The sequence below is a fragment of the Strix aluco genome, chromosome 2 (assembly GCF_031877795.1).
Source record: "Strix aluco isolate bStrAlu1 chromosome 2, bStrAlu1.hap1, whole genome shotgun sequence".
NCBI lineage: Eukaryota > Metazoa > Chordata > Aves > Strigiformes > Strigidae > Strix > Strix aluco.
The window spans coordinates 40,355,246-40,379,257 of NC_133932.1; the positions used below are offsets into that span (position 1 = coordinate 40,355,246).

Sequence of the window (24,012 nt, forward strand, 5' to 3'; positions counted from 1 at the left end):
TCCCTGCGGCGGCAGCAGTCCCCCGTTTTGAGGGGGGAGGCTTTGGTTGTCACGCTGTTTGTGGCCCCGACATACCTCTGCTGCCGGTGCTGGCGACTCCTCAGGCGATGTGCCGGCAAGCCCAGCCACCTCCTCCCCAAAGAGCTCCTCGTGATGGTCAATGAGGAACTCCACCAGCTGAGTCACCTGCACACAGCAAACCACTGGTTTGCACCCGGGTGTGACAGCCTTTCCCACTGCTGTGCCTGGCTTCTGCGCAGCTGTGGGGCTGCTCTTGCTGGCAGCTGCCCCAAGAGCGTTTGCTGAAGAGAGGAGGCAGCCAGGTACCACTGAACAGCAAAGCTCGGGTGGGCCCAGAGGGCTGTAGCCGGCTGGTAAACAGAGCGTACCTTCCCCGTGGCCTGCACCAGGACGTCCAGGGGAAGGGTGTGCTCCTCAGCTGGGCTCAGGAGGTTTGGCCCCACACAGATGGCCAGGTTGCCGGCAGTCATCCTGCTGGTGGCCACGTTCCTGCTGATGGTTTGCAGGAGGGCCAGCAAGTGCTTGAGCAGGACGAGGTTGGCCTCGGGCAACTTGCTGGCCACCCTGAGGGAACAGGACCGCTATGTTAATGAACTAGACCTTGTCAACACATGTCTCCCAGGCTGATCTCACCCAAGCGCGCCCGAGGGAAGGCTCCCTGGCCACACCTGCTCTCCGGCAGAGGGCCCGCCTTCGCTGAGAGAGGGCCACCTCCCTCCTCCCTGCCTTCCCTTCTGGCAAGAGTCCCTTCGTGGAGCAACCCCCAGTGCCTGCGGGCAGCGCTCCGAGGAGAGAAGTGCTCTGCTGTGCCACTTGCCCCCAAAACCCGACGCCACGGCAGCAAGAGGTGGCTGGCAGAAAAAAGGGCTTTTTCAAGGAGGCCGTCGCTCTGCAGACCAGTGCCGGCCTGTGCCGGTGCCCGTGGAGCAGGCAGGCTGCTCGCCACACTTACTCTTTCAGTCCTGCCAGCTTCTCCTGCCTGCTGGTCTTCTGCAGGGCGCTCATCCACTCCTCGTAGAGATGTGCCTCGAGGAGCTTGGAGGGGATCTTGCGCAGGAAGTCCTGCAATGCCAAGGGATCCGGGTGAGGACTTGACCACCACCGCCAGGAGCACAGGCAGCATCCCTGGCACTGTGGCTGACGAGCAGGCGGCTGGGTTTTGGCTCCTGCTCTTGCAGGCGCCCAGCAGCAGCGATGGAGCTGGGAGCTGCCGGGCTCCAGGTCAGCAGGGTTCACCTTCAAGAGGACGGCCAGCACGCACGCAGGCTGGCTTTCGAGCCGGACCTCCGCTCCGGTGTCGAGGGCCTCCCGGAGCTCACGCAAGGCGCGCTCGCTAGCTGCCAGCCGGAAGATCCCCTCCGTGGATGGCCCGTGCTGGTGCAGGAGAGCCAGCAGGTCCTGCGGGGGACAGAGGAGAAGAGTTGCTTGGCTGGAGACAGGCCCTGGGGCAGGTGAAGGTTTCTCAGGGCCAGGAGCGAGTGGGGATGGCTCCGCAGCTCTCCCTGGGGCGGGATGGAGGGGTGGCTGGAGGCTGGGGACGTGGGGAGGAGCCGGCTTTGTCCCTGAGTGCCAGCCGGGGTCCCTCTGCTTGGGATGCCCAGCTCTCCAGAGGAGCCAGCGGGGTGGGGCCTCCCTGGCCAGGCTTGCTTACCTGGATGGGCTGGGGCAGTGTGCCATCCTGGCTGCAGAGGGCTGCCAGGGGCCGGCCAAAGAGAGCCCCGCTGCCGGCAGAGCCCGACGGCCCAGGCGCCTCTGCAGCGGCCGAGGTCCCTCGCCGTGCAAAGGGCCAGGGCAGCCCCCTCCTCCTGCTGCGGCTCCCACCCGCTGTCAAGGGAAAGCAAGCAAAAACCCCTGCATGAGAGCCAGCAGATGAGTGCTCCCAGACCCTCTCAGCGCTGTCCCCCCACCGCCGAGCGCAAGGGAGAGGCATCGTTTGGTAACGAGGGGTCCTGGGGGCTCAGCTGTCTCCTGCACAGAGCGATAGGGATGGACGTGCCCCGAGGGAAGGGCAGCAGCCCCCCTGCAGCGCGAGTGCCCGCCTGCCAGAGGAGGAGAGAAAGGCCGTCCTGCCCCCCTCTTCTCCAAACTCACCAGCCGAGGAGCCACGTCCACCTTTGCTGCCAGCAGGGACGGGTGGTGGCCGCTGCTCTGCACCCGCCTGCAAGAAATGCACTGTGCTCACCGAGCAGCCGAGCAGCAGAAAGGGCCCCCGGTGAGCTGCGGCGGCCCCTGGCCACGTGTGAGAGAGAGGTGGGGACGGCCAAGATTGCACCCTGAAAGATCCTGACCTTTGCCTGGCCCTCGACCAACCTCTCCAGGCTGCTGGCACGTACTGTCGCCACCTGGGCAAGGGGAAAAGAGCAGAAGGTGAGAAGCGATGTGCCTGATGCTGGGCTGGAGCAGCATGTGGGGGCAGAGCAGAGACAGGAGGGACACTCACTGCATTGCAGTGGCTGAGCTCCTTGATCAGGGGCTTGATGGAGGGCAGCTGGGTGACCCGGGCTCCCTCCACTCCTTCTGGTGTCCTGTGTATGGGAAAGGGGCAGAGAAAGAGCTGTGTGAGACCCAAGCTGCGTTTTCCCTCTCCTGCCAGCCCAGGGAGCACTTCCAAGCTGCCTCGAAGCAGCCGGGTGCCACGTGGCAGTCGAGCGGAGAGCAGCGGCAGTGGTGGGGCCAGGGCTGGGCAGGTGTTGGCTGGACACAGGCGGGCAAAGCAGCTCCGCCAGCTCTGCCTGCTCAAGAGCTGCCTGCAGCCACGGGGGCACCTCTCGCCAGCCTGGAGCATCCCCCGTGATGTGAGCACGGGCCTCCCAGGCCGAACTGCCAGGCCGGGCTTACCCTCGGAGTGCGCCGACCCAGAGCTCCTTCTGCGCCCGGGAGCTGCAGAAAGAGAAGAGAAGCAGCCTGAGTGCCCGCTGCTCCCCAGCCTGCAGGCAGAGGCGGGCGCTGGCACAGCCCTGCTCCGTGGGGACGGCCACAGAGGCAGGAGGAAGCCCCGTGGGGCAGGACAGAGGCGCTGCCCCGTCCTGCTGTGGGATGTGGCACCGAGACTCACCGGAAGGTCACGACGCAGGAGCCGCAGGGCCAGACGAGGACAAGGGAGCTGGTGGTCTTGCCTTCCTCCTCCTCAGGGCCATCACCGGCCGCCCCCATGCTGGTGCTCAGCACCTGCAGCTGGCCCAGGGCCAGGCAGAGCTGCGGGCGCGGGGTGCTGCCAGGTCTGCAGAGAGGAGCGGCAGGGAGTGACCTGGAGGTGGCCGAGCCCAGTGGCTCCCCTCTACCGCCCACCTGTCACGGGCATGGCCGTGGGTGCCTCCAGCACCAGGGTGCCGGGGGCCTGGGGCTGCTCCTTGGGTGTCCCTGGCCTGGTGCCGGGGCCGGGGCTTGGCAGGAAAGGCAGTGGGGTTCTGCGAGTCTTACTTGGACTTGGCGATGACCAGGGTGTCCCTGAAGAGGAGGAGGTCCCTTTCCCTTGTCACACGGCCCTGGGTCACCCGCACGCGCTGGCGCAGCAGCGGCTCGGGTGACCCCGGGACAGGCCCGCAGGGCTGCACGGGGTCAGGGTCGTCCCTGCAGAGCAGACGGCGTCGGGCATGAGCAAGGCGGCTGCTGCGGGGCCCGGCTGTGCCAGCGTGTCCCCGAGCCGCGGGGGGAGCTCACCTGGAGCCACGGCAGCAGTTCAGCTGGCCCATCCCGCCGAGGACACCAGAAGTCTCAGGTAGCACACACTCTGGGGCTCCAATGGCCCGAGAAAGGCTGTCGAGGGGGTCTTAGCGCTCTGCAATGCTGCTCGGCGAGACCCCACTACGACTCTGTGCTGCAGGCACACTGTCGCTGCAGCACTGGGGCCGTTGCCGGGGCAGCGCCGGGTCAACACAGTGGGACATTGTGACCCCAACGGTGGTGCTGGGGGGTGCTGGGGGGGGCGGGGCACTGAGGGGCTCTCCCCAGGGTGGCCGTGCCTCTCTCGTCCGGGGGAGGCCACCTGGGCACAGCACTGCAGGCATGGCCTCACCAGCGCTGAGCAGAGGGAAGGCTCACCTCCCTCCAGCTGCCGGCAAGGCTTTGCCCAGTGCCGCCCAGGGTGCCGCTTGCTGCCGCCTTTGGGCAAGGGCACCTTGCTGGCTCCTGGTGAACTTGGTCTCCAGCAGGACCCCCAGGGCCTTTTCTGCCATGTTGCTTTCCAGCAGCTTTGTCCAGGTGCTTTTGGTCAAAGAGGGGTGTCTGAAGAAGGACGTATTGTATGGCTGGACAGCTAGGATGGGCCCGTCACAAATCTTTGCTGTAGGAGAGGAAGTGGTTTTGTCTGTGGCAAAAATCCCAGATTACTGATTAGGCCTAATTCCTCATTATTATTTAGTAGTAATTAGGCCGAGTTACGTGCACTCCTCGGCTTGGATCAGGACGTTTGGCCACACGCAGGTGGCCAGGTTTTCTCGTCAAAGTCCAAGAACCATCAATAAATAAAGTAAATTTAAGTAAAAATAAGAACTGTTTTAAAAAGGACGTGTTGAAAAACACTTAGTCTGTGAGTGTTGGTACTGTGCACTATGCATAAAAAATGCTTCATCTCAGTATTTTGTAATTTAGACAGGCTGCAGTATCAGCTGCTAAAAGCAGGCACACTGCTACCCTTTTCTTGAAGGCAAGACCTTAACGGAATGAAAGTTAAATAAAACGTGTGGTTCTTTACCATGAGCAGAGCACTTATCTTTTAAGTTATTCTTTTCTTTCCTGACGTGAAAATAGCCATTATAGGACTGGGATGCATTCCTGACATTGTTCTTAACGCCGCTGATATAAAACACATACCACCAGATGTTGAATTAAAAACTGGCAAGAATGTTGCATGGATGCATTTACATTTTGGTGACCTTATCTTTTTCTTGTTATTTGGGAAAAACCAAACCCAAACACCCATTACTTTTAAGGTGGAGCAAACACCACAGGACGGCTGTGCTGATGGGAAGGCTCAGTGCCAGCGTATGGAGTGCTCCAGCCCCTCTCCCCTCAATTTCCCTCCTCCACAGCAGCACAGCCCTGCCTTCCCTGGCAGAGGCTCCGGTCCTCCACTGACTCCTCACCCTGGGGATGTGGCTCTCTACATCAGCAGCAACAAAAACTGAGTAACTTCCTGCCAGTTTTCTGCACTGGCTTGCTAAGAGGTCAGACAGGCAGCAGAGCAAGGGAGAGCATCTTTGAAGAACTGAGAAAAAGGTAGTAAATAGTAGGTTTCGCCTTTCCGTGGCTGCAAAATATTAGACAAACGTAGCCTTTTAACCAAACATGAGCTCATTTTCCTCAGATGTTGAAAGATGATTTTTTTTTTAATAATCTTTTTAATAGAATGATTGTCTTTCTGTACCTGTACTAGGAGCTGGTGTTAGGCAGCAAGAAATCTTAATGATTCTTCTCTGTCACAGCCCTGGTTTAAGGCAATGAACATTTATTCCAACCAAAAGGGAAGAGACATTGGTCATCCTTTTTCACCTTTCTGGCTGAAACAACAAAAAACATTGTCCAGAGTACTGTCCAACATACCACAGAAAAGCATGAAAAGAAACTAATTTTTTGGACTAAAGGGCTTCTCTGAACTGGAAATACAGGAATTCGCAGTTGTCTTTGTGTGCTAAGAGAGGGATAGCCAGCGAAGAGACGTGATTGTGCCGTAAGGACTCCAAGCAGCAGAGTTGACTTTGGAAAACGTGCTTTCTACAGAGAGAAAACTGGATGTCTGCATAGAAAAGTGCCTGTAGGAAGTATTCTCTTTCTATAGTGTTGGTGGCAACACAGTTAGGCTGTGTTTGTAAGTCCCCTAAAGCACGTTGAAAAAAACCCCTCATTCAAGATGACAGCTTTTAGCAAAAATTACCTCATAAGGCTACAAATGAACCTTGTGGTTTTACAGACTAATTTTCTGGTTGGCTTATATCAAAATGATCCGGGGAGTCAAGATGATGCAAAGACATTGGTAAAATATCTTGACCCTGGAGTAGTTCAGGGACAGCAAACAGAGGAGAAGGAAGAGTTTTGCCTGAAACCCTAGAAGTTTTTGCAAGTCACATGTTATTGACAGGCTCTAAGGGTCCTGTGTGTGCATTTTCAGCCAAAGTAACTGTAGTCATTTTGTGGAGGTTTAGGGAGGCTTTTTTAGGAGAAATGCCATAACTCTTCACAGCTTCAGCAAAAATGTTGAGGTTAAGTGTGAGAAACAATAATTCATGAGCTAGGAGGAGCCTGTTTCTGCTCACTCTCTATTGTGTGGCATTTTAGGGGTGTTTTTGCTTTTTCCCTCTGCATCTTCTAAAAAGTCCTAAATCTTGTCAACGGACAGTTAGTTAGATGATCACTAACATCTAGGTGACACGAGCTATCTTCTTGATGAACCTCACAGATTTTATATATAGGTAATCAACTGATTTCATGAAATGTTTCTGTATTTTGTAGAGGCCATTTGAATTCTTTGCAATAAAACATTTGTGGAAAATGCAGCTCTTCTACTGATGGATTTGCTAATTGATAGAACTGTAGCTAGCTATTTTGAAGTAAAACGGGAATTCTGAAAAGTTCCTGGGTACATTTAGGGTGAAATGATACGTTGTGCTTCTGGTTTCTGCTTGGCAGGTGTGTCATACATGTTCAAGTTCTTTTGATGGTTGCCTCAGTGTTGCCTGGAGGAACACTTCTCTCTGTGCTGCTGTGGAACACAGGGCACCTGGATGTTAACCGAGTATTTCTTTGTGCAGCATTTCATTCTACACCTCTTACTCACTTTGCATAGTTCTTGCTTGTGCAAAGAATGCCCTAGCTGACACCAAAATAATTCTCTGAGTAAATCGTACACACGGTAACGGGGGCTGTAAGAGCATTCCCTTAGCTTGCATGAGTACATTCTAGGCAGTAGTTCAAATATTGGCTTAACATAGCACAGTGAGACACCAGTAGGTGCGTTCTCTTCTTCTTTTCGATGGACTGAAGAAAAGCAGGAGCAAGTAAATAGATTCCTCGTTTTATGATGTGAGAAAGAGAAGTGCAAATGTGTGTGAGAAAGAGAAGTACAAATGTGTTGATGCATCTGAGATATCTCTAAGTCCGCTTTTAACTTCTCTAAAAAGAACAGGAGACACTGTAATTATCCTGAAAAGCTTTTTGTAAATACCCACTTTTCTAAATCTGTTCACTGACCTTGTCTCAGAACAGCTAATGACATTGGTTCCCCCTTTTTAATTCTAAGCCTGTGACATAATTTTCCTGTAGTAAATAACATTAAGAAAAACCTTAAATAATTGCCTTTTCAAAATGTTCCCGTCTTGTACAAGAGAAGGCTTCATTCTTCTTGTATAAAATTTTCTGCATCCTTCTCCTGCTTTTGACGACACTTGTTCAGCATTGGAGAGGAAGAGAAGGCTAAGACAACAGTGAATAACTGGAATGAAGCTTGAAAAACACTGCTTTTCTCTCAGAGGTACGTTTCTTGGCTTTGCAATAAGAAAACCTCGTCATGTTGCATAAATAAAAATGGTGTGGCAAGTAAGCTCAGGGACAAGAACCTCTGACTTGCAGCCCAATACTATTGTTATAAACACAAAATCCAAGTCCTAGGAAAAGCAGGTGGGTCCCGATCCTGCAGCTGCTTGGTTGCACTGATCTCATGAACGTTTCTGATGCACACTGAAAAAAACAGTTGACAGGGTTGTGTCGAATTCGAACAAACCCCATATGTCACATGCTCATCAAGCAGAAATTCTGAAGGAACACTCTCAGATGAAATTAACTGTTTTAATGAAATTAAAACAGCAGGCATGATAACATGGATTTAGTAAATCTGCCTCCTTTCAAGAAGGAACGCTGGACGAGCTGAGGAATGGTTTAAAGAAACGTAGTGGTGCTATTTGTTCTGCAGCGGTTGGTGTATTTCTTCTTGCAATGTTGGTTTGCCTTCTTATTCTTTACTGCACCAAAACATGCAATTTTCAAAACATAAATCTGACTCTTCCCCCCTTTTCAGGGATGGTGGAGAGAAGCACATCAGTCTTACAAGCCACATTAAAATTTGAACAGGGAGCCTTTTTACAGCAATGCCAGAAAGTCCTTAATTTAAAATGCAGAACATAAAAGATCTCAAGCCACTGCAAAATATATTCAGAAAGAGGACACTCGTATTGCAGTAGGTTCCGTAACTTTCCAATCGATGAAGGCATTGTGTTTTTTTATGAAGACCTCCACCAAGTGACAGCTCAAAACCTTGAGCAACGAGAGTTAGTAACAGGCACACTTCTCTTTCTTCATTATGGCCACAATTATATTTTTGGAAAATAACCCAGGGAGTTATTTGGAAAATAACAAGGATGATGAGAACTTGCATATCTCAGCTTCCTTGACAAGGCTTTCTTTTAAAATTTTGTGCTCAAATTCCTCTCCTAGCACCTGTGCTATTTAGGAGTGAAAGGTCGTTATCCCACAGCAGCTCTTGCTGTTAACAACTATGGGTGTTCATTAAAGAATCTCTTTTCTGTTTCATGCCACACCACACGATTTCTTACTCAAAACCTTTTGGTTTAGCAAATTGCCTCAATAGCCTAGTTTTCTGATATTTGCTGGTAGATTAGATTAAGGTGAGGAGAACGAAAAGCTTGCAGAGCACTCCATAATGCTACCTGAAATGAACGCAATCTAGGTTTTGTTCGTTAGCGTTCTTGAACTGAACTCTGTGTCATTTGTGCAAGTTCTTCACATTTGGAAGATGTTGTGGCTGTGTGAACCAGGATATCAGGAAATGTCGAAGTGCCTCGATTTCAGTTCCGTACCCAGAGAAGCAAACCGACTGGAAAACCACTGTCCCGGAGGACAAGAGAGTTGCCATAGCACTCAGTAAAAGGGCCTGAGTCCTGTGAGTCATTCCTAATAAAGCTGCAGCCTGGGACCATAGTGGGGTAGTTCTTTATAGTGAGGTAATTCTTTACAGTGAGGCAAGTGTTTCTGATGGAGATTGGAGTCGCCAAAGAAAAATAGTAGCAAGAATACTTTCGCTTGGTTCTAAACAGGCCACAGATTTCTGTAATCCTGATTTATAAAGCCCTCGGTTCACGTGGTCTGTTATGGGTGACAAGGAGCACTTAATAAATATGGGTTGGTATGGGGCAGCGCTAGCAAAATATTACGGGGCCTCCAGTCTCTAAGAGCGGCTGCTTTCTATCCCAACAGGAATACAAAAGGTCTGTGATGGTTCTCAGAAATTCTCCTTGTACTTGGGTACCCCGGTTGGTAACGCTGTATCTGAGCTCTCCAGCTGCCGTGCGGACGCGTATTAGCCCTTCCTTTCACCAGCCCCCTAAACAACGTTTGTAAGATGAAGCTGTAAAAAACCCATAGATCTGAAGCTGTTGCTTTAATACTTGTCATGCATGACCGAATATATTCACCTGTGTATCTTTTATATGGTGATTCACACTGTTACAGAGACCAATGTGTTACTCTGATAATTACAGACAAACGATGTACCCGAGCATTTAATTTAGAGCAGGTCCCTTCAACAGCTTTTTCCGAACAAGTCAAAGAACAGTGTTGTGGGTATAACAGGCAGCAAACTCAAATTAGCCTTCAAAGGGGTTGGATTTATTCTTTACAAGTAAACGTTGTACCTCCTGAGTATAAACTTGCCAACATACGCATCATTTGGAATAATAGAAGCTTATTAAGTTCATTAAAAGTGCAACGCTAGGAATTTGAAGGTTACCAGTAACATTACATTGCTATTGTGCATAAACTGCATTTTTTATGCTAAAACTTCACATGTGAAAGCCGAGCAGGAGATTTTGGTTGCATGCATCGTCATTTTTTGGAAGTGATCAGATCAGATCAATTTTCAATTCAGTTGCAGCTGTGACAAAGAAAAGCTCTGAAGTATGGTCATGTGGCCTACCTCTGTTTACTGCACCAGTTTCAAAACCGTATTTTACCATGTTAAGGAATATACCTGAGTGCTAAATTCGTTTTATTATGTTTCTTAGATGCCTGCTAGGTGAGCTCTTCAGGTGCCAGAGGATGCCTGTGAGGGTGAATGAATCTTTCAATTCATCTAGATGAATCAAGATGCTGGTTTGCTTGGTTAGTTTTGAAATTTGGAGTATTTTGTAATACTTGTAGCTGTTCGATAAATCTAACTCACTTGAACCATTAAAAGTGGCGGTCATAAAGCTTAAGAATTATTATGTATAGCTGTAGGGAGGCCAGCTACGGCAAGAGCCTTTTATTATACACCTAAATACCGTTTTACCTTTTGGACGCTGCTCTCGCCCAGGGCGCCGAACAGAGACAGCTCCTGTTTCCTAAGGGTTGACAAACCGTAAGACTGTAAACACCTTTTTGCCCCCCCCCCCCCCCTTCCAAGCCCATTCTGGGAGATGAGTGACTCGCCTCCTGGGCTGCTGGCTCCGCGCTACTAAACCACCGCCGAAAACGTGGCGATGACGGTAGCGGGAAGCGCAACTGCCGCCGGCGGGACGTGCCCCCTTCGCCGACCGCCTCCGGGGGGGCAGCCTGCGCTGGCGGGGGGCGGGGGGGGGCGGCAGGGGAGCGGGAGGAGAAGGGAGAAGGGAGGCTGCGGAGGCGCCCCCGCCCCGCCCGACCCCGCCGCTCCGCTCCCCGCAGCGCGGGACGGCCCCGGCGGCGCCGGCTCCCGCGCCGCGTCCCCGGCCCCCGGCCGGCCGCTCCCCGCCGGCGAGAGGCGCTGCGGGGCGGCGGGGCTTGCCCGGCAGCGGCGGAGAGGTACGGGGGGGCGCCCGCGGGGCGGTGGAGGCGGCTCCCCCGGCGGGGACGGCCGGGCGGTGAACCACGGGCGGGCGGCTCCGGCCCTCCCCGAGCGGGGCTGCGGGCGGGGAAGGGGCGAGGCCGGCTGCCGCAGGGCGGCCCCTGCGGGCGTCAGGGCCGGCCCGCCCGTGCGTGACTCTGCGTGTGGGTCCGCGCGTGTGTCCGTGGGTCCGTGCGCGCTGGGGGCGGCGTGTGCGCTCCGCGCTGAGCCCGCAGCGGAGCCCCGCGGCGGCGGGAGCGGGACTTCACCTCCCGGCTGCGCCGAGCTGCGGAGTTGACGGGCGCAGCCCTCAGCCAGCGCCGCGGCGGGGATGCTGCTGCTTGTGCGCATTCTTCTTCTCCTGGCGAGGGTCCTGGTAAGTCCCTCTTTCCTAATAGCAGCTGGGGTTTGTGGTTTGGTTTTTGTGTGTGTGGGGGTTGTTTGTTTTGTTTTTCTGCGCCTGTGAGAAGGAGTCGAGGGAGCGGAGGAGGGGGGAGCTTGCGGCGCGGTCCCGGCTCCGCACCCCCCCCCCCCCGCCTCCGGAGAGCGGGTGCTTGTGGCCGGGAGGTGGTTGTGTGTTTGGTTGAGTTTTATTTTTTAATGCTTTACAGCATACGCTACTATGCAAGTTGAAGGTGGCGGTTCTTGCCCGTCAGTGACGCGGTCTGTGGCTATCGTTCGGCAGAAAGGGCTGATAAGGAACAGGCGCTGCGTTGTCCTCTTCGTCACCGAGCAGGTGAGTGGCTCTGTGGTGCTCAGGTGAAGATCAACGCTCAGCTGTGTGCTAGCTAGACTTTTCCTCCAGGATTTTGCTTTGGAAAACATAGTCTACTTATTATACTTCCATTTTATTATAGGACTGTACAAAGAAAGGAGTAAATGGTGGAGGCTGAGCACCACTTCTATAAAAGCCGTGGGCTCACTTCATAGTTCCCGAGCGCAGCTAGCCCATATGCACTTCAGCGTAGCCGGTGTGGAGTCGTACCACAAGGAGTGGTGAGTGAGGGGATTCTGTGCCCCAGGGTTAGTGATTTTTGGAAAGGCTTGGGAGGGTTGACAAGCAGTCAGCCAGGGAGTAGCCCTTTACATGAATGTGAGAAGATAGAGGAGGAGGTGGGAATATTACCTGTGAGGTGCACAAGTGTTACTGTTTTGCTGTGTGCACTTCAGGTGAAAGATCTGTGTGCAAGGTGCAGCCCACTGCAGTATAAAAAACATTGAAAAGGCCCGGGCTGTAAAACCGCTCAGAGCATATGTTGTCTTGAGTGGCTCCAAAAGGACAAAAGAAGTGGTTGGATCCTTGCCTAGAAATGTCAAGGTGAGGAACAGCATATTTACCCAAGAGAGAAAAGATTTAACAAGATCCAGTGTTGGAAATTTGAAGTTGGACATCCTGAGACTAGACAGAGGGTGCATTTTTAAAAAATAGCAGCACTCATTAGACTAACAAGTTCATAAAGCTTTTTCATCATTAAAAAATTTTAAGCCAAGGATGTTTTTTCTATTTCTAACAGGACTTCTATGGGGAGGGAAATCTTATGGGCTCTACGTAGGAGAGGCTGGAACAGGTGATCATAATGAACCCTTATTGCCTCTATTATGCATATACTCAGGAAAGCTGTGCCATCTCTGAGAGCACACTCTCCACATAGGTTCTTTTCTTCATATCTGTTTTCTTCATACATGTTCTGTTCTTCTTCCCCAAATGCCATTAGATCCAGGGGTGTCTGTGCTTCTGTTTTGCATCTAAGCAATTACAGTGAAGATCTGGAAGGTGAGAGTTGCAATGAGAGTTGCTGTATGTAGATCTGAGTCCGGTTTGAGGAATGTGGTTTGTAAGGCTGGGGGCGCGTGGGTATGCTTTCCAGAGAAAATTGGTGTGTTCAGACATTTGGAGTGATTTAACGTGTTCATGTTTCTAAGCTGTCTTCAGCACTGTGTTTACGGTTAAGAAATACCTACTAGCATGTTTTGACTTTTATAGATTTCATGGTAGTTGAAGTTCTTTTGGGATGGAGAAATGCTTATTTAACCAAAATGCCGTATGAATTGTGGGTTGTAGCTGTATTATTTTAGAGTGGAATAACAGTACCTATGAAGGCTCTTACTAAATGATTTTCAGTGTGATGTTGCAGTCATGGAGTTGTTTGCCTATCTACAAAACATGTTATTACATAATGTTGTCTCGTCTAAATCTCCTTACCAAGAGAGACAAGTTTCGTATCTGATGATTAACTGCTGTCTGTGAGTGAGACCTTTGGTGCTGCAGGGTGGGGAGGGAGCCAGGGAATCTGTTTGATAAAGCGATGGCTGAAGCCAGCTGCAGCGCAGGATTGCTCTGTGACCGAGCGCTTTGTTTCCCGGTGCTCTATTGCTATTGCCTTGCCTACTGAATTTACTCTGCCTTCGACCCAAACTTCCTTTCTGCCAGGGATGAGCGTGCTGATGTGTTGTCCCAGAGCCTGGAAACTTAGGAAAGCCGAATAGGTAAGACCGGCTGAAAGGTTCGACCTTAAAGAACAGCGTGGGTTTGAGAACAAGGGCGGTAGGTAGGAGGTATGTTTGTGGTAGGCGCAGGAAGCTGATAGGTGAGTATTTCTTTTTGGATATTTAGAGTAGCTTTTCTTATCTATCTCTATAGAAAGACCATATCAACATATACATACAACGTATACCAATGAACATATACATGCCATGTATGCTAAGGAAGCCTTCTGCCTTCTTCCTGTTCCAAACAGTCTGTCTCTATTGTAAAAAAAGGTCTTTTTAAGCTTGTATCTTGGTCTGTCCTGGATGTGACTGAGTGGCCCCATTCTGTGTGGCTTTCCATATGCTGTGGCACAGCTTGAGAGCAGAATCAATTGCTCAGGAACTGAATTTGCTTGGTTTTTTTTTTTTTTTTAATCTTTACCTCAGCCTGCACTGAAATTTCTTCCTAATTCAATTAATCTGTACCTTTTTATTTTCACTGTAACTTTTCTCTGGGTGTGCTTTTTGTATTGCTTAGAAACAAAATTGGATATCAGAAATGACCCAAAATTCCATTGTGGTTTGTACTGTATTCCACAAATGAGTATTAACAGGAATCTCCTTAAATGAGCATTTTATTTATTTATTTTTAAGAGAGTTGCACAGCCTCTTCACTTCAGTGCATCTCTGGAACATTTAAATTCTCTGGGACATCCCTCGTTGTTGATAAGTAAGTTCTCTTTTCAGTTGCTCTCTCTCTTGGTTCCAGGCGAATTTGTCAGCTTTTTGTTTGGTGAGAAATTGCCTTTCCCCACAGTGATTTCATGTGAGGGAGAATGCTGCTAGGAGTGATTGCATTTTGTGTGGGGATAACTTGTGATCGGAATGCAGCTGAATTTACTAGTCTCTCTCCATCAGTACTGTGGTAACTTTTGGATTAGACGACTACGTTTTACCTGTACAGCCTCGCAAACTGTGAAAGTAGCAGTGTGTCAGCAGATAGGAGGAAAACATGTTTGCAGCATGAGTGTGTCAAAGTTTTTATCTAATGTATTAGAGGGATGGGGCCAATGCAGGAATTGTGTACAGCACCAGCGCATTTCCAAGGGTTGAAGAGGAGAGTGGAGCTTCAAGGAAATGTTTTTTTAGATGTGTGGTACAGAACTTGCAAGGTACTGTCTGAATACCATGGAAGCAAATATCCATGGCCATGGGAACACTGTTTCCAAGGATTCTGCTATTAGACAGACTTCTGGGAGAAGGCACTGTTTGAAAGCAAGCCATTTGTCATTTGGAGATTTTCTTTTTCATTTGCAGTTAGTACATGGCACAGTTGATGGCTTTTTGAGCAACTGTATGAGTTGAATCTGAGCTTGTCTCCTTATTTCTGGGGCCATTGCAGAACTCTAGAGAAGGTCAGACTTAGGAAGAGATGTACTTAATATTCCTTGTGAAACGTCATTCCTTTTCCTGAATCTTGGCACAAAATCCCTAGTGCATGGTGGGTTGGGGAAGAGAAAAATGGAGGAAACGAGGAACTGAATTCCCATTCTCGCAATATTAAACCTGCTAAAGGTAATAAATAGGCTAATGATGCCAAGGCTGCCAGGTGTTTATATGCACTGTGACTTCAGAAGGCTAAGAGAAGCACGAGTCATCCATTCAGTTAAATAAAGATCTGATGTAGGAATTAGCATTCATTCACTGTAGGCATTAGTGTAGCAATAGTACTAATTGCATTATCGAGTGTGTTGATGTGGACAGGTGAGAACGTGAGATTTGTGCTGGGAATGGGGAATCTTCGCGTTGTGTAAAGTAATCCAGCAGACTGGAATACGATGAAAGCGAGTATTCTCGAAGCCCATGTTTGTGTCAAAGCATATTTGGGTTTTACCTTGGAGATTAATGGTCAAAAATTGCAATACGTCTGCCTGCAGCGATACGTTGCATTGCAGAAGGCACTTTTTCTAACAGCTTTTTCTACACTAGCTGTTGTTTCTGTCCAATTTTTCGCGGCTGCCAACTAGAAAACAGGTTCTTTGACTTTTGTCATGCTCTGGAGTTAGAGTACAGGTATATACTTCTCTTCAGGAGTACTTCTATCCCTTTGGTCTCTGGATAAAATATGTAGTAGACTAAAGTAGATGAAGACAATATAGTAGTAAAAGTGTCCGTTAACTGTTGGCATCTGTATCTAGATTAGAGCCCTCTCCATTGTTATTACCAGTGTTCAAGTTTTAGAGGGGAAAAAATAATGAAGGCATAGCTAGGTTTTTAATGGGACAGTTTTTAAGCCTGTCTGGTTTTGAAACCCTTGCTGTTAGAGCAATATGGGTAAGTAGGATGCAGTCAGGAGCAGAAAAATCGTGAATGCACTGGAGAATAATGATTTATTAGGTAAGACAGAAAACTAATAAGGGAGAAGGCTATACCTCCTTGGTATTTTCTGTTTCTGCTGTGAAGTGATGATGGCAGCAAAGAAGGGTGGGGAAGTACGAGTAACGTGTGCAAACACAAGTGTCATCTGGCTGGTGCTGGGGTGAGTAAGGAGTGCCCTGAAAGACCAGGGTAGGAGGAATTCTGCACGCCATGGTGCTGCTGGTACCTTTGTAAACGCTGTGCTTTCATTAGTGTACGTTTGTCTGGCTTTGGCTTTTCTAAGCGCAGAACCTGAACGGAGGCCATTTGGGTGAATGTAACTGCGCATTCTCCCAGTATTTGGGCTGTCAGCATTTCACACTAGAAATAATATTCCTTTGGGTTTCCTGGTTTTCCTGGATGTCTTTAGGCAGGGGTTTGTTTTGGTTATGACTGGGAGAATCTTTAAGGGAATTGTTTAAACAGCGTCATCCCGTGCTAAGGTACGAGTCCCTCTTGATCAAAACTTAAGATTTTTTTTTTTTAATTTTTTTTTTTAAAGACACAATCTGTGATTTGGCATTGATTTGCAGTCAGCCCTGAAATCACTTTGAACCATGACCTTGCTGATGACATTTCATTGCTATTGTGGAAGGGAGCAGAAACATGTCGGAATGATTTGGGGGACAGGAGTTTTGAAAGTGCACGTTCTCAGTTAAGTGTTTAATTAATGTAATATTGTTTATATCAGAATTGAAATGATGAACTCACTTCTGATTAATTTTGTGCAAGTGTTTTAACGTTAGCTTGCCACACCGTGTTGCCAAGTATGATTAAGACTGTGTTTGGCAGTAAAAGCAATTAAGTGTTAGGCTTTAGGCTTGATGGAAGACATGAACCATTACTACCTGCAGAAGCCTTCTCACTAGTTAGTGAGGATAATGCTGATGATTGCTACAGGTGTTTCTAGTGTAGTCATTTTTCAGAGTAAAGTTGGGTTTTGAGGAAAGCAAGGGAAAAGAAATGTTCTAAAGGATTTGTGTTCATTGTCCACATCCTTCAGCTTCCAGTGAGATTGTGGGTGGTTTTAATTGACCATCTCCAGTGGCCGTGAATTAACAAAAAAGAGAGAAGTTTGAATTGCACAAGCTGTTTATAGTGGAATAGTTTATTGTAAGTACTGTGTGTAGTATGTGGTTTTTTGATTGCTCTGTGCTCAAAAGCTAGAAGTAATCCAGGTTTCATTTGGTACTCTTGCCTTCTGACTGGATACAATCCTTATGATTCTGCTTGGAAGTAGACGGCACCTGAGGTGTAAACTTGGGCTTTTTTGAAACTGCCTTTATTTTTGACATTCTTAAAAATCCTCCTTTTGACCTTCTGGCTCTTGTTAATGGTGAGGGAATGAGACGAGATTGAAGTTTTTCATTGTGACATTTGAGGAGCAGAGGAAGGACAAGAGGGACAGAATAACATGTCACCATGTGGCAGCCTCACATAGCCGGGGATGTGACTTTTTTAATGGGGAATTCAAATGACAGAATAACTGGAAACAAGGCAGGGATCACTAAATGGAGCAGAGCTGCTTGTCTTACTGTTGTCACTGGTTTACAGGGGAGATACTTTTCACTTGCGTAAGTGCAAGCTGAAGCCAGAGGCAAAACGACAGAGTGGTTTTCCCGTTTTGGCTTCCGAGTGCTCTGTCCCTCCTGTTGTCTCACTGCGTCAGGTGAAGATGCTGTGATGGAGAGCAGAGAACGCGCTGGGGGTCTACTGCATGCCCCAGGTGGCTAAATCGTATCCCTTGGACTTCAGAGGGAAGAGAGCGCAAACACGACATGGGTGAAGACGATGACAGACACTCAGAAGTTCCGCATTAGTCTGTATAGTATGGAAGCTGTAGCTTTATTCAAGAAGAATGAATACGTATATGTTCCTATACATAGAAGACTCTCTCAAGTTGATTGCCAAACAGAATTTTTTGTTAGATAACTATGCAAATGTCTTCTGACAATTATGCTTGAGGACAGTGATGAAGTAATGCTCAGTTATTAGTGCATAAATTACGTGAGAGAAGGCTGAAAGCTTTCTTTCCGTTACTGCAAATATTCTTGAGCTTTGCTGTCATTGTAAGATCCCCCACTGTTGTCTTTCCACTTATTTTTTTGTTTTGGGGCGGAAAATCAAAAGACCTGTAAATCATAAAGGGTAAAATACATAGCAAGATATTCTTCTTTCAGTATTGTAAGCAGATACTTGAACATCATTTTGGGAAGGAAGGCACTAAAAATACATGTATGAGGTCTTAAAAGGGTGCTATGTTTGGGTTCCTGGGGTTAAAGAATTCAGTCATTCTTTTATGAGATCACGAGGTGTTTTCTTCTACTGTAATACTACCATGTGTACCCAAATAGCAGTTTTTAGGCAAAAGAGTAACAGCAGAAGGATTATGCAATATCCTGTCTCAAGGGGTAGGAGGGAATAAGCAGGAGGCCAGTGACAATTAACAGTCTGTTTTGTGGTTTAGAAAGATTTCTCTTTGCCTCCCAGTGGGTTTCTCTGTTTAGTTTTGAAGGACCTAGTAGACGTAAGCAGCTTGTGGTTCTCTTTAAAAGCTACATAGGATAGAGAGAAACTTGCTCTTTTGAAAGAGTATCTTAAAATAGCAGTGGAAAATACCTCTGATATTATACTCCCTGTGGTATGATTTTCTTTGTTTACCGGTGAATATGGATAGTGGAAAAGAAAATGGGATGAATTCATGGCTCCCTCAAAATACGGAGAATCTTTCAGTTGGTCAGAGTCAGCATTCAAGCAAATGTTTGTGAATTAGCCAGATGCCAATTCCTGTTGTATTATAAAATTTCTGCACCCTTAAATTAAGGGACCGTGACCGTATTCTTTGCATTGACAATTAATACATTACAAGTTTTCTGTTATTATTTAAGGAATCCCAAAGTGTTGATCCACCCAACTTACTACTGCTGTACCTCTGGTTAATACCTCCTGGAGTCTGAGGATGTAGATTCATAAATCCGCAGCATAGTACAGCATAATTTTGGCTTTCTGCCTGTGGATTTTGTTGCACTGCAATAGTATGATTTTTCAGTAGTAGAGGCTGACTACTCCAACTATGTTTTGAAACCCTATCGTAGAAAGAAATGTAGATGGCAGATCAGCGTGAGACAATCTGTAGAAAGAGTTGAGCAGTCGTGATCGTGACATTGTCATAATGAAATGCTGTGTGGTCCTGGAAAAGTCCAGGATTCTCTAGAAACAACCAGAAATTTTATCAAATACGCTTCTTGGTGGACTTTGGCTGAAAAGGTGTCCAGTGATTCTAGCAGAGGAAGAGTATGCTTTAATGTGCTCAGGGACTGTGCTCCTTTATCGCAACTCCTTGGCTACCTGAGACCTTTTTTTTTTTTTTTCCTCTAACCGTTGTAACAAAACATTGTATCAAAGTGTTGAGTTTGAGGGAAACTAAGAAGGAAGCAGAGCCAAACTGAACTGAACCGAACCATATAATGACAATTCTTTTTCCTTCAGCAGAGCAGAGCCACATCAGTTTATATTACTGGAGGAGCTGAATCTGTGCATTGAAAGCAGTTTAAGCTGGGCTCTTTGTCCTCATGAAAAATTCTGTCTTGCCCAATGGATGGGGGAGTCCTTTTAGTGTCCTTCCAGACACAAATTTAAATGGTTAATTCCCTCACACACATGGACATGTGCACCCCTGCACATGTGGAAATCTGCCGAAGGCTGGTAGTTCTCAGTCTTCGATGAAAACTCAAATCGTATGAAATTGATGTGCACATGTTTATGGGGGCAGATTTTAATGACAAGCTTGAAAATCAAAGTAGGCTTTCCAAGGTTTGTGGTAGTTCTGGATTGGAACGAAATCTATACTGAATGGACCCGAGGAGGTTTTATACTAGAGTGAGTTTGAACAGCACGATTGTTGCAGCCATGATGGCTGAAACACAAAATAATTGCCTCAAGCTCTAGCAAAGCCAGATAATTTTTCACAGCTCTGATTATTTCAGCCTTAGAGTCCCTTTTCGAACCCCCAGTACAGTAGTTCTTCACCCTTTTATTCTAGTAGAGCACTAAGGACAGAGTGACTACTTTGCCAAAGTACTGCTACACCTGCCACGCTAAAAGACTGCAAGTATGTAAGTGTATGTGTGTCTGGAGACCTCCTGGAGGTGGGGAGAAGCTGTGAGCAAAAGGAAAGGAAAAAAAGACAGGTTACCTACTTACTGAAGGAGAGCAGTCAGCCAAGGTGAAAACAGCAGAATAGTATTTAAGGCTTGCAACCGTTACCCGTGATATTTTGAAGTGAGGTTTCGTGACCCGTGCTAGTGCAGTTTTTCATGTTCTCTGAGAGCAAAGCGTAAGAGTACTTGCATTAGCTCAGAAAAAAGATCCGGCGAGGCTGGTGTTTCTGAGTATGAAGGAACAGAAGGAATGGGGCACACACTGAATACCACCTTCATTTTTCTCCCCACAGTTCTCCATAACTAAATGGAACAAGGGCCCCAATGCTTCCTCAGTTAACTTTGTTTTTGGATGATTGCAATTAATAGACCCGACAGAAGTCTAAATATCAAAGCAAGTTTTCTAAATTTTGTGAAACGTCCTGAATGGAATTGTTTCTATATTGATACCCCAGGGTATTAGTCTTAGCTTTCAGTGCCTTGCTCTCTCAATCTACCAATTTAATGAACTTTTAAACCATTTCCAGTATTGACTTAGACAAGAAAGTCATCAAATGAATTATTCGTTTGGGTCCGTAATGTTCCTTCTTTTTGTGAAGCAAATCGTTTCAGCTGTTCCAGAAACCTGAATTTCGTTGCTTAAGGGATGACACAGATGCTTATGGAAGTCTTGAAAGACCCTCCCTTCTGGTAAGGGTGAGAACAGATGGAATGAGTTGATTTGGATGTATTATAAGTGGCATGACCATTGATTCTTATAGATCAGGTTGCCCAGTATGTTTTGCACACAAGTTGTTTTTCATTTTGTATTTATTTTATTTTGTGGCTTGTTTTTATTTTTCCTTCCCATTCCCCTGGAATCAGCCCAAATTTAAGCCTTGTGAAATTTCTGTCTTCATGTATTTGGTAGCTCTAGCAAGTCTTTATCAAACTTGTGTGAGCTATGCCTTCCTCCACAAGCTTAAAATGTGGTTTTAACCAGATAAATTTTAACAGCGTCTGCAAAAAGATATTCCCTGATAGAAAATGCTCCCTATCCTCTTTAAGTTTGAAGTCCCTGTCCTACAACTTGCATATGAATTTGTGAAAATGGGAATTGTTACACCTGTGACAAAGTAAGAGGAATGTGGTGGTTTTTTTTCCTTGCTCTTTTCAGAAACTTTAACTAAAATATGTCCCAAAACATCAGTGTGAGTACCGTGGAAAACTTTCCCTGTGATAGGTAACTTGGCAAAGTTGTTAGGAAAAGGACTTATAAAGGGTCATTTCCATGATAAAAATGGGAAAAAAGTATTGGTTAGTTTCTAATGGAAAGGCTTCCTGACCCACCTAATGTTATGTGCAAACCAAGAAAGAAGGGACCCCGTTTGCCACAGAAAATAAATGGATAACTTTAGCAATTTGACATAATGTGTGCATATTGGTGATGTGTCTGGTATATCCATAATGTCAGTGAGCCTCATGATCCTTGATATAATTTTTCCTTGAGATAACCTCTTGAGGCAAGAGGAGGGGCTGTCCCTGTGTATGCTGGGAGCTGAAGTAGAGAGAAGCTAAGAGATTTGCTGTGGTTTACATGTGGTGGAAACAGTTTCTTCTTAGTAGCGGTCTGCTGTTCCTCTCAGAGGATTATCACTGTTTGTGTTTTCACATGGTGATAGAGATTCTCACGAGCAGTGGTGAGCTGACGATTTTACATGTCAGTGTATCACAGAACAAAAGCGTTGAAGAAATTCCCAAGAATTTTGGGATTTTATAATAATTTACATGGCAATTACTTGCATAGGTAGAACTTCTCTTTTAGAAGCTTCTATAATAAATTAGTGAGGAGACGCGATCTGATTGAAGAGTTAGAGCGCGCCAAATAATATTAAACCCGCCTTATCTTTAAATGCCTTTAAATGAATTGTAGTAAGCTTTGCCTGCTACTGCAGGAGGAGAGAATATTTGAAAAGCTGATGAGAATTTCAGAGCGCTCAATACAAGCAAGATGTCAGAGCATGTAAATTGATGGATGGATTTTGAGAATAGTTTCATGTGATGATATATATGTAAACACATATGAGTATTATGTTTTTCCCAGCGTTCTGGTGAACTTGACAGTCTGAGTCCTGCTTACCCAGTTCTGCAGCAGCATGGAAAATGAGTAACCTGAGTAATCTGTGGCTAGCAATGAAGTGGTCACTTAATCCTGATTTCTCATCTTCTTCTTCAGGCTGGAGGGTACGTTGCAGTGTCTAAAAGCATTCAGATAGTTCCGTTCCCTTTGTCTCCACAATAGGTTGTGAGTAATCTTCTTGTCAGGTGGTTTGTAACAGCAATAAGGCCTGCACTCAATACATCTAGGATCAGTGGATTCATTTATTAAACCAATTTTAGTCCACACCTAGAGACCTGGAAATCTAACTGTGCCTTTCCTTTTGCCTTCCTGGGTAGGACTTCCCTGTTTCCAAACATTTGGGCTGTGTGTAAACAATTCAGCTTTTTTTAAATTTATTTTTTATTTTAAACACAGTATTTCTCAGTATCCTGGCTTACTCCCTTCACAAACAATGAGGAGAACATCCCACGGGTGAGATCATCTCCCATCCAGTTCCTCGGTGATTCGCCAGAGACAGCTTCTTCTTGATCTGCCTGCAATCCCAGGGAGATGCTAGTCTGGCCCAGTGAAACAAATCAGATTTTGCACACATGTGGGCAAGGTGTCCTTGGCCCAGGTCATCTCCAAGCCTCAGCTTTCTCTTCTTCTAGTGTGCAGGCTTGTGTCTGTTGTCACGTCACAGGAACACACAGCTGTGCCTTGAGCCGTGGGATGGATGCTTCCTGTACACGTCAGGTCGTTTGGAAGGATTGGATCTGCACAAGGAAACTCACCTGGGGATTGGGCTTCCTAGCGGGTTATGACCAGGAAAGATGCTCCTGTCCGCTGCCCGTGTGCGTTTTCTTTTAGAAATTATTTTCTCTTTCCTTCCTGACCTTGACAGGTTTATGAGGTATGCAGCTGTATGCCAAGAGCAGGCCAATACTTTTCTGGAGTTTAGTTCAAGCATAACCCAGAAGTTTAAATGAAGCTGCAGTTGTAATTTAAGAATTCTTAGACAGGACAAACACTGATACCTTTAGATACAGCGTGATACTTGTTACATTTGTGCCTTCCTAACACAAATTTCTTTTTATAACAGTCTAGGAAATAAACCAGAATATTCCTCTTTCCCATCCCCACTCGTGCTGCGTTACAATTGTACAAGATTACAAAAAGTCAGTATACAATAATCAGTATTTTTTTTTCTTTCTCCTGAAATCCAGCATCATTGATAGTCCACAGACACACAGAGCCTTTAATAGCAATTATTTGTAAGTGTCCAATGTTTCCTAGACTGTAGTGGCCACATGCAAACACCTCACAAGTTTTGATGTCTCGGTTGACAGAAATGCCAGTACCTCACAGCAAGAATTATGTAGATGGGATTTGGCATCCTTCTTGCACTGTCAATTGTTCCTTTTACCTGGGTTATGAAATGGTCTCATCCTCATCCCAGCTGGACTTTATTTCCAGGACACTCGAGGGATGAGGGCACCTGTTTTGCTCTGGTTAACAACAAAAAAATAAAAGCTAGTCTAAAAAGCATAAGCATTTCTGCAAACTCCACAACGCGAAACCAACTCTTCACCCGTGGGTGGATGGACCACAGGAAGTGGACATTCCGTTCCTTCAGGTGGTTTACCTTTGGGACCTACAGTGAATTTAAGGGTGAGGGGAAAGTAAAGCAATGATTGATGCTGGGAGACTCAGTGTAAACAAAGAGAGATGACGCTTCCTCAAAACGCAAGCTCAGTGAAGGGAATGTAGCCCGTCATATGAACTTACAAGGCAGCAAAAATGAAGGCTTAAGAAACAGCAGATAGAAAGGTGCTTTCACACATTATAGTAAAAAACTACTATCAAAAGAATTGGGAAATGTTATACGAAAGGCTAATTGGAAGGAATGGTGATAGAGATTCTCACGAGCAGTGGTGAGCTGACGATTTACATGACAGTGTATCAGAGAACAAAAGCGTTGAAGAAATTCCCAAGAATTTCGGGCATTTGTTTTTATTTTTCCTTGCCATTCCCCTAGAATCAGCCCAAATTTAAGCCTTGTGAAATTTCTGTCT

General features: G+C 47.0%; 1 long non-coding RNA gene across 1 annotated transcript; it reads left to right on the top strand.

The window, feature by feature from the left end:
- The first annotated feature begins 11,393 nt into the window (after positions 1-11,393).
- LOC141920173 (uncharacterized) lies at positions 11,394-23,155 on the top strand. Its single transcript, XR_012622239.1, has 3 exons — positions 11,394-11,546; positions 11,668-11,806; positions 22,373-23,155. It is a non-coding gene; the product is annotated as an uncharacterized LOC141920173 (long non-coding RNA).
- The last annotated feature ends 857 nt before the right edge of the window (positions 23,156-24,012 follow it).